A 14,203-nucleotide genomic window follows, 5' to 3' on the forward strand; every position below is an offset into this window, starting at 1 on the left:
GTAACCTGAGGCGTTTGTAACCCGAGATACCACTGTACAACAAAAGACTCATACTACCAGCTTAATGGGGCTCTGTTGAGTACAGTGCTACCTCAGGTTAAGAACTTAATTCATTCCGGAGGTCTGTTCTTAACCTGAAACTGTTCTTAACCTGAAGTACCACTTTAGCTAATGTTTCTGTGTTCACATACCTATTTTCACACAGGATTGTGTACGCCTCCACTGAGGGTTACAACAGAAACTCCCAATAGTAATTTCAAGTAGTTGTGGTGTTGTTTTGCTGTTTTTGTTGTTTTTGCTTTCTCCAGGATCCATCCCTCTGGGATCTACTCTGTGGTGATTCCACATACGCTTTGCATGTTTTGAACTTGGCAGTAGCTCCATGCCTCCAGTATTTGTGTGCAGGCTATAATCAACATGGTCCACTGGCTGAAAGATATGTTTATGGAACAGTCCTTAGTTAATTCAAGGAATATTATCCTAGTCTGTAATCACCTAAAATTAGACCCCACTGAACACAGTAGGACTTACTTCTGAGGAAACTTTCTGAGGAAAGTGTAAGATCAGGCTGCCCATCTTCAATACCCTCCAACATTTCCCTGGAAAATGTCCTAAGGAAAAGTGGGGACGCGGGTGGGGCTGTGGGTTTAACCACAGAGCCTAGAACTTGCCGATCAGAAGGTCGGCAGTTCGAATCCCCGTGACGGGGTGAGCTCCCGTTGCTGGGTCCCTGCTCCTGCCAACCTAGCAGTTTGAAAGCATGTCAAAGTGCAAGTAGATAAATAGGAACCACTCCGGCCAGGAGCAGCTTAGTCATACTGGCCACATGACCCGGATGCTGTACGCCGGCTCCCTCAGCCAATAAAGCGAGATGAACACCGCAACCCCAGAGTCGGCCACGACTGGACCTAATGGTCAGGAGTCCCTTTACCTTTACCTTTAAGGAAAAGTGGGACATTCCGGGATCAAGTCTACATCTTCCCAAGTGTCTAGCTACTTTCTGAGACTAAGGATGACATTATGTAGAGCATCTGATCTTAACTGTCTACACTCTACGGGAATACATGTAACTCCTGACCATTTACTCTAGTGATAACTCCTGGTGAAAAGTTTTAGGACACAACTCATGCTGCTTCCTGCACTGGAAATGGGTGCATGAATGAGCCCTCAGTTCAGCTGAGGAAAGGAAAAGAATCTAGTCTAGAAGAAACTGGTGCCTCCCTAACTTCTCATGGAGAGAACGACTTCAGAAGAATGTAGCCCTTATTCAAGTAGATCAGGCATGTCCAACCGGTAGATCGCGACCTACCGGTAGATCGTGGGGGTTTCCCAGGCAGATTGCGGTATGGAGTGACTGCCTTTGGTCAACCCTCCCCTAAAAAAAACTCAACAACTCCAGGCAATGACAATGGGTAGATCAAAGCTGGTCTTTTTATACTGTGAGTAGATCGCAGTCTCTTGGGAGTTGGACGTGCCTGAATTAGATCAATACTATCTAATCTCATTAGTCCTTGTAAATAAGGATGAAAAGATGCCATGTTTGCCCCACAACAATGGAATTGAAAAACACTACAGGTGTTCCAGCAACACAGTCCATTAATGGATCATAGAATCACAGAACTGTAGATTCTGACTCCAAGAGGCATCTAGTCCAACTCCCTGAAATGCCTGTTATGTTGAACTGAAGTGCAGAGGGCTATTTTGTGTGGGCTTTTCTACCTCAAATAAAAAGGGCGGGGAGGGGATCTTGAGAATCAGGCCAAGGAACATAAATAGTACATGTGTTTTATTGGACATTATTTCATGTTCATGACGGGGTGTGTGTATACACCATCACTTCTGCTAGGGAAAGCACATCATAGACATTGTGTTGGGTACTGATCCTTGCAGTGTAATCCTATATTGCAGAAAGCTCTACTAAGAAATGTCCTGTTGAGTTCAATGGGACTTACTCTCAGGTAAGGGTAAACAGCAGCATGCTTCTCCTTTTCATGAATTCTCAAGTGTACCAGAATGCATCCTGTAATCAGAGACATAATACAAGAATTCAGTCTCGCAGTTTGACAGGTCCACCCACTATGTCTCCAGATCTCAGGAAAACATCCTTCCAGTTTGTTTAGAAACATTATTATATATTCATTTTAAGGCCTAGCAGATGATCCGTTCCCTGCTTTCCAAATGGCAGTACCTGTCTGTGGATCAGTAAGAAAAGAAAAGAAAAGAAAAGAATGCACTCATTTAGTGTTTAAATGCTCAGATGACCTAACTCATGCAATATAAATAAATGTGACAAGAGCATAGAATGTGAATGTTGAATTTTCCCATGAATATCTAAGCAGATTATACAAAATTACACTACAAGTAGATGCTGACAGCTGGAGAACACGCAACACAGAGAAGCTGTCAGACCATGTCTCTATAAAGCATTTCCTTTTGTGTATAAAATTATTTGATACTGTCACCACAGTTCCCTCAGTCGGAATAACCATGGTCTAGTTTACTCTGATATTCAGCATTGTGCAAACCAACACAGAGCGTGACTTATCCGAATTCCATGAATTCTTCATTAAATGTGACACATTCCCCAACTACAAACAGCAAGTTCTGCAATTAAAGTACATTACAAGTGGGGCCGCTAATAAAGTGTTGCAGATTTACACCCACCACCTAACAGGAGAGCTCCTGAACAACTTGAGACCAGGTTACCTGAAAGACCACCAGCCCCTGTATAGACCTGTAGGATATCTTAGAGCATCCAAATACTTCAAATAGAGCTGTTTCATGAAGTAGCATCACTCTGGGCATTCTTGGAAAACAAAAATGGAAGCTGCAAGCACAAGAGGTGTGTTGAGGAGCACTGGCAAGTTTTGATCCCATTCCTGAAATCTGTACCTATGCCCCAAAACGTGGAAGAGAACAAAGGCCATTTCTTGCATGCATGCAGACAATTCAACACCTCCTTCCAGCATTAGCTGAACATTCTCCCACAGATAAAACTCCCTCAACATTTTTTTTTAAGTTTTACTGACTGCAGGAAAAGTTCTACCTAGCCTCCCTGACACAATAGTTTCCTATGTGCGTATAGTTTGTGGGGCAGCATTCTGACAATACCCCAAGTAGCCTGTAGTAGTATACCGGAAGAAGCAAAGATCACCAGTATTGAAGCAATGATTCTTCAACATCAACTTCATTGGACTGGTCATGTTGTGCGGATGCCTGATGATTGTCTACCAAAGCAACTACTCTATTCCGAACTTAAAAATGGAAACCGTAATGCTGGTGGTCAACAAAAGAGGTTTAAAGACTGAAATAATTAATAACTAGAATACAAAAAAAGGGAGGTGTGAGGAGGTCGATGAAACAAGTTAATGAAAGATGAAGATAAATATTGGATGTGTTTTTAACTGTTTTTGCTTTTGTTTTTGTTTTGATGTATTGTGTCCTTTGGTTTTTTTTATGCATTGTAATGTATTGATTTGTATTGTTTATTCTTTCTCTTTTTCTTACTTCTTTCTGTAATCTTTAAACTTTTAATAAATATTATTTTTTAAAAAAAAAAAAAACACTGTCTCAAGCCAAATATAAAAAAATGTAGTATAAACACCAACAATTGGGAAACACTGGCCTGCGAGCATTCCAGTTGGAGAACAGCCTTTACCAAAAGTGTCATGGGCTTTGAAGACACTCGAACTCAGGACGCAAGGGAGAAACGTGCTAGTAGGAAGGCACGGTTGGCAAATCCACACCGTGATCAACGGTGATCAAAGTAGCCTGTAGTAGTATACCGGAAGAAGCAAAGATCACCAGTATTGAAGCAATGATTCTTCAACATCAACTTCATTGGACTGGTCATGTTGTGCGGATGCCTGATGATTGTCTACCAAAGCAACTACTCTATTCCGAACTTAAAAATGGAAACCGTAATGCTGGTGGTCAACAAAAGAGGTTTAAAGACTGTCTCAAGACAAATATAAAAAAATGTAGTATAAACACCAACAATTGGGAAACACTGGCCTGTGAGCATTCCAGTTGGAGAACAGCCTTTACCAAAAGTGTCATGGGCTTTGAAGACACTCAAACTCAGGACGCAAGGGAGAAACGTGCTAGGAGGAAGGCACACTTGGCAAATCCACACTGCGATCAGCTCCTGCCTGGAAACCTATGTCCCCACTGTGGAAGGACGTGTGAGTCCAGAATTGGCTTCCACAGTCACTTACAGACCCATTGTTAAACTGTGTTTATGGAAGACAATCTTACTCGGCTATGAGTGATCACGAAAGAAAGAAAGAAGAAGTATAATCTAGGAAAAGCATTACCTCAATACAGTGCTGAAAAGTTCTGCTTCTTTACCACAGAAGGGTAAAAAGATAAAGGTAAAGGACCCCTGGACAATTGATTTTGACTATGGGGTGCAGTACTCATCTCTGCTTTTCAGGCCGTGGGAGCTGGCATTTGTCCACAGACCGCTTTTCCTCTCCAGGTAAGGTGGCCAGCATGACTAAACCGCTTCTGGGGCACGGAAACACCATTTGCCTTCCTGTCACTATGGTACCTGTTTATCTACTCACAGTGGAATGCTTTCAAAATGCTAAGTTGGCAAGGGCTGGGACAGAGCAACGGGAGCTCGCTCCATCACTGGCAACCTTCCAACTGGCAAGCCCCAGAGGCTCAGTGGTTTAGACCACAGCACCTTCCCACATCCAGCGACGTAGGCATGCCCAAGAAGTGTGAATAGTGTGAATAGCCTGTGCTTGTGAGGAACTGCTGATGAGGTTAGCAAGCGAGAGCTTCATGGTGTCTTCTGCTCTAATGAGACCAAAATTTGGGCCCCTCACTGAGAAAGTTTTGGGAGTTTCATATGTGTCGGGAATTGGACTCAAGGGGACGAGAGGGAAGAGGAATGGTGGAGATCACACACACAACCACACACACACACACTGTTCTACTGACACTGCAGGAGAAGAGGAATGCAGCATTGTTTTCCAGCAGGGGTTTGAGAAGTTTGAGAAAGGTCACAGCTCAGAGATAGATGAACAGTGGAGTTGGTAAGTGTTAGAAGAACGGGGAGAGGGAACAGAGGCAGGGAAACCAGCTGACACGTTGCCACTGGAGGGTATTTCTGACCCCCCCTTCTCCCAGAACTCAGTGGTCGTTAAGAGTGCAGGAACGAAGGACTCAGAGACAATCAGCAACAAACGGCCACCATAAGGGGATATGCAGTTGCTAAGAAGGAGGAAGGAGGAGCCCAGCTGGAGCAATGCCATTGTCAGGGCTTGCTTTGTCTCTCACTATTATGAATGAATAAACTCATTAAAAAGGACTCTACCTTGTTTTCTAGGCTCTTGCTGCAACCGTGGGAGGAATAGCTTTCCCGAAGCCTTGACAATATGTGTGCTGATTCTACCTCTCCCAAAGTTGCTTATTGTGATGGCCTGGGATTTGGACTCGGAGGCTGAACCTGAGAATCTCAGCCTGCACAGGAGTCCCCGCCTCCAGAACCAGCTGAGCCGGGGCTGGGGCCTGAGCCTGAAGGGTCCTCACCTGTGCTGGATCCTCAGGTGCAGGCATCAGCTGAGTCTCCTGAGGTGATGGAGGAGCCATTGCATGCAGGTGCTCCACTCTCAGCCCCGTCAGGGGAAACTGAGGTTGCCTCTGGGTCCGGTAACCCTCCAGCCTCTCCTGAGCTGCAGAGGCTCAAGGCAGAGAGATGGAGGGAACTAAGTTCCTGCAGGAGAAGTGCTTGCCTTCAGGCCAGGAGAGGCGAGTCACCAGAGGATCGTGGCCGCCCTATGCCTCGGGGCAGATAAAAGCCAGCCAGCCCCAGTCCCAGGTTGCGGGAGCAACACTGTTGGTAGCCTGTTTCTGCCTGCCCCCTGTTCTGCTCTTCTGCCAGAGTTCCTGACCTCCCCTGACTCCCTGCCTTGGACCCCGCTTCAGCTTTGATGGACAGCCTCCATACTGCACCCTTGACCTCGGACTGGACTCGGACCTCACCGCATGGTTAATCCTCGGGATCAGCACACTTGTTTTCTTTCTGATGAGGCTTATTATTATTATTATTATTATTATTATTATTATTATTAATTTTGGTTGAGTTTTAACTGGGGGTTTTTTAAAACTGTGTGTGCATATTTCCTGAGAGTTGATTTGTGCAGAGGGCCATAGAACTTTTAGTATATGTATAAACAAAGAAATATATGCAAACTGAGACCAAGTTGGCCTGATACACACCTAACCTATTCAGCACCAAACTCAGCATCAAGCTAAATGTGCAGCTGCTGCCACAAATGGTGGACACCTGTGTAGTTCTCCCTTCTGTAATCTATAGTAGAATGCACCTGTGCCCTGACATCATAAATTCAATAGATCCTTTCTCCCTGCCAGGGGCAGCCACTGAGGGTGAATGAGTATCAGCAGAATGAATGGCATATGTAGGTTCTGCTAAATATTACAAAGACGTGGTTGCCATATTTGATGGTGTCGCCTGTTTATTATAGTTTTTCTAACACCGGGGGTGGCTCACAACTACAGCCTCTCACTATGGCCACAGTTCCACGCACAACCCCATCATTTAGTGGATCCTGAGCGTGAATATTCTGCCTTCCTCGTGAGAAGTACTGTTGTAGCATGGCACAGCTATGTCATTAATGGATCCTGGTGAAGGTGGTCGTTTTGCATCCTCTTCATTCCATAATAAGGGAACAATTAAGATGAAATTGATCAGCTAACTTTTGTAGAGTCCCTAATGCCTGCAGATAACAAATAGCATCACTCACAGACCTTAAATGGGATGTTTAAGAGCAGCATAACTCAGCTGGATTGCAGCTGATTTCTTTAAAAAAGGTAATTAACTTTTGCATCCAAAACAAACTTGATTGTTTTCACATCTTGGAAATAAAGCACAATGGGAAGGATGTCCCTAATTCTCTAGCAATAATCGGGTTCCCTTCAGCCATGTCACATATACATGCAGGGACTATATTATCAGGTATTAAAGAGAGAAAGAGAAAGAGAGAGTGCAAAGCCCTCTTGAAGCAGCAGTAAGTCTGGGAAGAAAATGGTTACAATGATCTATGGAGTTCAAGACAGATGCCAGCTAAATCACTTTTGGAGGAAGCCAGACAGGCAAAATGAAACTGTTTGAAAGCATCAGTTGAAGTGAGTCTACAGCCGGTTATCAAATAACTGTTGTTATAATTTGGTCAGGTAATCTGCTCCCGTTCAGTCATATATTTTCATTTGTACAAGACGCGTAGACAAGGTACTGTTCAGCTGAACGAAGAAAGTCGCAATCTCATTTGTCATTCTCTCCACGCCCTTGTTTTTGCCCATCCTCAGTCCATCGCCCTGCTGCTGACACTCAAACAGACTTCTAATGCTCAAGGAAGGCTATCATGTTGCAGTTGAAGCAGGGACCCCCCACTCTAGAGGGCCGAGGTGTCTTCAGTCCTCCCCAAAAAATCCTTTGGAAGGGGGGCAGCCCCTCTCAATGTGGGGGGATGGGAAAGGCTGACAGCAGAGCTGAGCATGGTGGAGTTTCAGTGGCTAGCTCCTCCTGAGCACAATAGAGGAGGAGGAGCCAGTCATTGAAGCCATGCCATGGTGGACTTCAGCCTCCTCCCAATGATGCAACATTGCATGTGTGTGGTTCCATTATTATCGATGTCATTATTATTATTATTAGTAGTAGTAGTAGTAGTAGTATAAGGTAAAGGGACCCCTGACCATTAGGTCCAGTCGTGACTGACTCTGGGGTTGCGGCGTTCATCTCGCTTTATTGGCCGAGGGAGCTGGCATACAGCACGACTAAGCCGCTTCTGGGGAACCAGAGCAGCGCACGGAAACGCCCTTTACCTTCCCGCCGGAGCGGTACCTATTTATCTACTTGCGCTTTGATGTGCTTTTGAACTGCTAGGTTGGCAGGAGCAGGGACCGAGCAACAGGAACTCACCCCGTTGCGGGATTCGAACTCCTGACCTTCTGATCGGCAAGCCCTAGGATCAATGGTTTAACCCACAGCGCCACCCACGTCCCAGTAATATACCCAGTGCTTTTTTTCTTAAAAAATAATAATAATGTTTATTTTTTAAAAAGTTTTTTTAAAAATTATTAACATATAAAGCACATACATATACATTTACACAATACACATACACAACACACTACCTTATTTTCATAACATAAAACATACCTACATTACTCTATATAATACCTACCTATACTGTACATATCAACATACCTACACACCTACCCCACACGGACACCCACCAAGTGACTTGACTTCCAGCTGTTCTTCTTACGTTACTTTATTTTTCCAACTAGCTTAAACGCATTTCATTATTTCTTTAATCTCTTCTTCTAGCTTGACTTTACTCTCCTTTCACTCTAATCATTTTCTGGATTCACTCAATATCTGTCAGAAATTCTACTTTTTCCACGTAAATTTTGGTGTATTCCTTAAAGATAGCCCACAAAAAATGGTACAAAAAAAATTAATAATGTTTAGGGGTACGCTCATTTTGACTCAAGAAAATCGCCATTTTATAGTTCAAATTGGGGGAAATAAATACAGTAAATGGACAAAGGACATGCATTACCTCATATTACACAGCTGACAGCTCGCAGTAACTTCCACATTGGCATGAGGTTGTGTGCACTAACATCTTCCCGACTTTCATCAGTAAAACACCACACATCCACATTCCACACTGCTTCACACATTAAACGCCCGCTTCCACCAGAGACTCAGGAAACAGCATGACAGAAAATGAGGCCGCCATCAGTGGTGGAAACAGAACTGACAATTCACCATGCTAGAGAAGAAACTAAAATGTTTAATTTTTTTTAGTTTCTTCTCCCATTAGGTTCACAAAATGTTTAGAGGGATGCGTACCCCTGCTTCCCCCCAGAAAAACAACAACCCTGAGTGTACCGCCCTATACCCGCAGGTCTCAGAGCAGTCCACAAGATAAAATCACAATATAAAAACGCAAAATACATAATAAAAACCCCACAACAACCCAATAACACACACACACAACCCAGGAGCGGTGAAGCATATGCCCACGCTGCCCAGGGCAGGTGCGGTCCCAAGGGGGGGGGCAGGTCATGGAGGGTGCCCTCCCAGGCGTGGGATAGCTTCTTGGGTGCATGGAGCGGCATGCACCCTGCAGCCAGGGGTGAAGTGAGCCACCAATGGCGGACATTTGGCGTCCCACCCGTGACTCCCAAGCCTCCCCCAGCTGTCAAAATGAAGGGGGAATTGGGGAATGGGGGAATGCTGCTGGCAAAGCGGCGCAGCTCCCCCCTTTCCCCAATGGCTCGGGGTGGGCTTGGGAGTCATGGGTAGGTGGAGTGCCAAATGTCACCCCCCTCAGCGAAGGCACCCGGGACAGTCCACCCCAACCACACACCCCTTCTTCTGCCCCTGATGCCCGGCCCTTCAACCTTGGGCAAAAGTGGCGCCTCTGAGTTGAAGTACTGTATTTTTCACTCCATAAGGCACACTTTTTCCCTCCTAAAAAGTAAGGGGGAATTTGTGTGCGTCTTATGGAGCAAATGCAAGCTGCGCAGCTTATCCCACAAAGCCTCTTCAGAACAGGGGGAGCCTTCATTCCACTGCTTCGTGTGGCTATCCCAGAAGCCAGAACAGCAAGAGTGATCGCTGCATATCACTCCCTCTCACTGTTCTAGCTTCTGGGATAGCCTCTCTGTCCCTTCCCCCACCTCCTGGAAAAGCCCCCAAGAGCCGTGCTCCCTTTAAAGAGCCGCACACATGCTCCACGCGGCTCGTAAAAGGGAGTGCTGAGCAGAGCCTGGTTTGCATACAGGCTCTGCTCAGCGCTCCCTTTAAAGAAATTTTTCCCCCTTGTATCCCCCCCTCTAAAAACTAGGTGCGTCTTATGGTCAGGTGCAGTGAAAAATACAGTATTTATTGCCATCTAAAGAGGAAATGGGGGTGTGACTAGCTGCCATTATTCCTCCGGCTGTTCACAGAGTCCAGAGTGTGCTTCTCTGCTGCTAGGCTTGTCAATGTGCACCTTGCCAGAACACTACCAAGGTACAAGGTGTCTGCTTATTTAAAACAACCTAAAGTGCATGGTAGCCTCCCTGCTTTAACACCTCCCTGCTTTAACAAGACTTGACAGCTTCAGGACCAAGAACATCAAAGCAATTTATTGCATTTTTTAAAAAAAGAAGAAGAAGAAGAAAAGAAGAAGAGCAATACAGAGATTTGGTTCGCCCTATACATGCCATCTTCTTTCTTCCGGATAATGGGGACTTCAAAGACAAATGGGGTAAAAGCAGTTGAACTCATTGATTGATCTTTGTCTGGAACATTTAAAAGAGAAACCATACCTCCCAGATATTGACCTGAAAAATAGTGTTCTGCTTATGTAAGCAGTAGTATGCAGACAAGAGTGATATTTCTCCAGCTGTGTCAAATGCTGCGGAACCGTTCGTGCAACTTTCAAACAAACCTCAGTTGATAATCACCTGATCGTATTACCACGTGTCAGGAGAAAATCTGACCCTACTGGTTGGTTTTTTTTCCGAAGAAATATTGGGATATTTCATAAAATTAGCTAGCAGCTGACTCTGAATTATCACATTGATTTGATTCAAAATATAGAAACTAAGGCTATATCTGCAGTACAGATGTCACCTTTCCCACACAGTTTAATTCTCACAATCCCCTAACCCCATTCTCTCTCTTTTTCTTCTTTTAATTTTAGAATTTTTATCGCAAAGTAAATACATCAATACCAAGCCATACGTAAAGAATAATATGCAGAAAAATGAAAAATAAAAAATAAAAATAAAGAAGAAAATTAAAAAATGCGAAGTAGACAGTAAAAGAATAAAGAAAAGTATATTTCAATACAATAAACACTATTTTACAAAATAATAATAGTAATAGCCTTTCATCTATCTCACAACACTTCCTTTCACATTTCATATTTTTTTCTGTATTTCAGTATTATTTTCATCTTGTCTTTCTAAATAACCATTCAAGCACTTCCAGTCCTTCTTGACTGTATTCATTGGCGTTAGTCTTATTATATCCGTCAATTTGGCCAATTCCAAATATTCACATAACTTACATAACCATTCCTCTTTGGTTGGTACCTGGTTAGCCTTCCAGTACTTAGCCACCAGGATTCTCACCGCAGATGTCACGTACAGGAAGAATTTAGTATTTTCTCTAGAAATATCACTATTCAATACTCCCAAAAGGTATGTTTCTGGTCTTTTGCTATGTGAAGTTCTTAGTAACTTTTTTATTTCTTCATGGATCATGTCCCAGAACGTTCTGATCTCTGGACATGTCCACCACATATGGTAGAAGGTTCCAATCTGCTTTGTGCATCTCCAACACTTATTACTAAGCGATTTGTTCATTTTAGCCAATCTCTCATGTGTTAAATACCACCTATGGTGCATTTTCAGGTACTTTTCTCTTATTAAATAACATGCTATAAAATTAATATTTTTTCTCCACAGTTTTTCCCACTCTTTATATTCAATTACATGCCCTAACCCCATTCTCATCAGTACTTAGTAGGAAGTAAAAAACCTGGCACGCTCAGAGAACTATAATTCCCAGGGCTCTTTTTAAAGATACATGGCACATAGCAATATGTGCATTCACCTCAAATGAGGCAACTACCTTTGCATTGGAGATGTAGTGTCTGAGGGCAAGTCCAAAGCAGAGCTAATCCCTTTTTAACACCATCTAAACTACTGGCGGGACGCAGGTGGCGCTGCGGGTTAAACCACTGAGCCTAGGACTTGCCGATCAGAAGGTCGGCGGTTTGAATCCCCGCGATGGGGTGAGCTCCCATTGCTCGGTCCCTGCTCCTGCCAACCTAGCAGTTCGAAAGCACATCAAAGTGCAAGTAGGGACCGCTCCAGCGGGAAGGTAAATAGCGTTTCCGTGCGCTGCTCTGGTTCCCCAGAAGTGGCTTAGTCATGCTGGTCACATGACCCGGATGCCGTACGCTGGCTCCCTCAGCCTATAGAGCGAGATGAGCGCGCAACCCCAGAGTCGGTCATGACTGGAGCTAATGGTCTGGGGTCCCTTTACCCTTTACCTTTAAACTACTGGTGGGCAATGCCCAGCTTCTCCTTGGACTCGCAGCAGTTCACAGTTCTTTAGCTGGTGTCTCCAGCAACAAGCAGCAACTCTTGCGTATGAATAACCTCCCCTCCCAATCAATACCACAGGCTGAATTTTATTACAATTATATATAACAGTACAGTCAGCATAAATGTATGGTATATGGTACAGCTTACAAAATTTCTTAATCAAAGGAGTCCAGCATCAAGTTTCACCAGGATAATATGTGTAAGGAAAGAATATTAAAAGCACGAGGGCATTTGGGTCTGTTCTCCTGACTGAATTCACCAAATAAGTAATAGAAATGAGCCACTGAAGTGCCAAAAAAAAAAGCATAAAGAAGAAGAAGAGTTTGGATTTGATATCCCGCCTTTCACTCCCCTTCAGGAGTCTCAAAGCGGCTAACATTCTCCTTTCCCTTCCTCCTCCACAACAAATACTCTGTGAGGAGAGTGGGGTTGAGAGACTTCAGAGAAGTGTGACTGGTCCAAGGTCACCCAGCAGCTGCATGTGGAGGAGCGGGGAAGCGAACCCGGTTCCTCAGATTACAAGACTACCGCTCTTAACCACTACACCACACTGGAAAGAAAGAAGTTGGTAGGTTCCATTCCTGACCCCTGTTCTCAAATTACTCCCAGGCCAACATTCAACTTGACTGCATCTTCTACGTTATCATTCAAATAATGAATGAATGGACTCCAATTCTGTACGAAAGGATCGTATAGTTGCCTTCCTTCTTTTTATACGGTTCCCTCATTGCGTGAAACAAAGCTACAGGGAACCAGGCAGAGGGCCTTCTCAGTAGTGGCGCCCGCTCTGTGGAATGCCCTCCCATCAGATGTCAAGGAAATAAACAACTATCTGACATTCAGAAGACATCTGAAGGCAGCCCTGTTCAGGGAAGTTTTTAATGTGTGACATTTTAATGTATTTTTAATCTTTGTTGGAAGCCACCCATAGTGGCTGAGGAAACACAGCCAGATGGGCGGGGTACAAATAGATTATTATTATTATTATTATTATTATTATTATTATTATTATTATTATACAGAGAGAGAGAGAGAGAGAGAGAGAGAGAGTGGTACCTCAGGTTACAGACGGTTCAGGTTACAGACTCCGCTAACCCAGAAATAGTACCTCCGGTTAAGAACTTTGCTTCAGGATGAGAACAGAAATTTCATGGAGGCAGCGGGAGGCCCCATTAGCTAAAGTGGTACCTCAGGTTAAGAACAGACCTCCAGAACGAATTAAGTTCTTATCCCGAGGTACCACTGTATAGGGATTAAGTTTGTCCATATAGACCAGGCTTCCTCAACCTCTGCCCTCCAGATGTTTTGAGAGTACAGTTCCCATCATCCCTGACCACTGGTCCTGCTAGCTAGGGATCATGGGAGTTGTAGGCCAAAAACATCTGGACGGCCATGGTTGAGGAAGCCTGATATAGACCAAGCTCCAGACTTTTAGAGGGCAAGATAATCTTTCCTCACAGGCTGGATTTCCTGTCACCTGCCCTTACTTCATAACACAATGCTTCTCAACGGAGTCAGTTCACACAATTAGCTGCAAGCTATGTAATGTTGAACAATCAACTTGACTAGGTGTAGATTCTGGGCAAAAGGTAATTAGAAACAGTAGCAAAAATGGCATGGTGCTGAATTTCTCCTAGGCAGAACCGACTGTATCCTACATGTGAGTGTGTGAGGGCTGTACCTTTCTGAAAGCCACTAGCCTATTTAGCAGCTGTACTGACTTATCCAGTGTCACCCAGTGGCTACACTCTTATTTTTGAACTAGTTCCTTCTGGACCAAACCCCAATGTGCCTTGCTGGCTCTTGCAATGTGCTTGGCTGTGGGTTCTGGAAGATCTGCGGTCTGCCTTTTCCACCTGGCCTGAGAGGGCCCTGACTGACTCCAGCTGCAAAAACAGAGGCTGCTGAACAGATTCTTGAGCTGGGGAATTGTTGGGGTGGATAGCTGCTATTGATATTAATTTTTCCATATCTTTATGGGGGGGGGGAGGGTACTTTTAAACATTTCCCAAAAGTAGTACTTTCCCATCTGCATGCTTAACTGGCAAGCGGG

General features: G+C 44.3%; 1 long non-coding RNA gene across 1 annotated transcript; it reads right to left on the reverse strand.

The window, feature by feature from the left end:
- Positions 1-269: 269 nt before the first annotated feature.
- On the reverse strand, positions 270-4,451 carry LOC310657403. The gene is made up of 3 exons (XR_014501748.1): positions 4,317-4,451; positions 1,953-2,020; positions 270-429 (listed from the first exon to the last, which is right to left on the reverse strand). It is a non-coding gene; the product is annotated as an uncharacterized lncRNA (long non-coding RNA).
- Positions 4,452-14,203: the final 9,752 nt, after the last annotated feature.

Source organism: Podarcis tiliguerta (genome assembly GCF_965153285.1).
Source record: "Podarcis tiliguerta genome assembly, chromosome: 9".
In the NCBI taxonomy this organism is placed as follows: domain Eukaryota; kingdom Metazoa; phylum Chordata; class Lepidosauria; order Squamata; family Lacertidae; genus Podarcis; species Podarcis tiliguerta.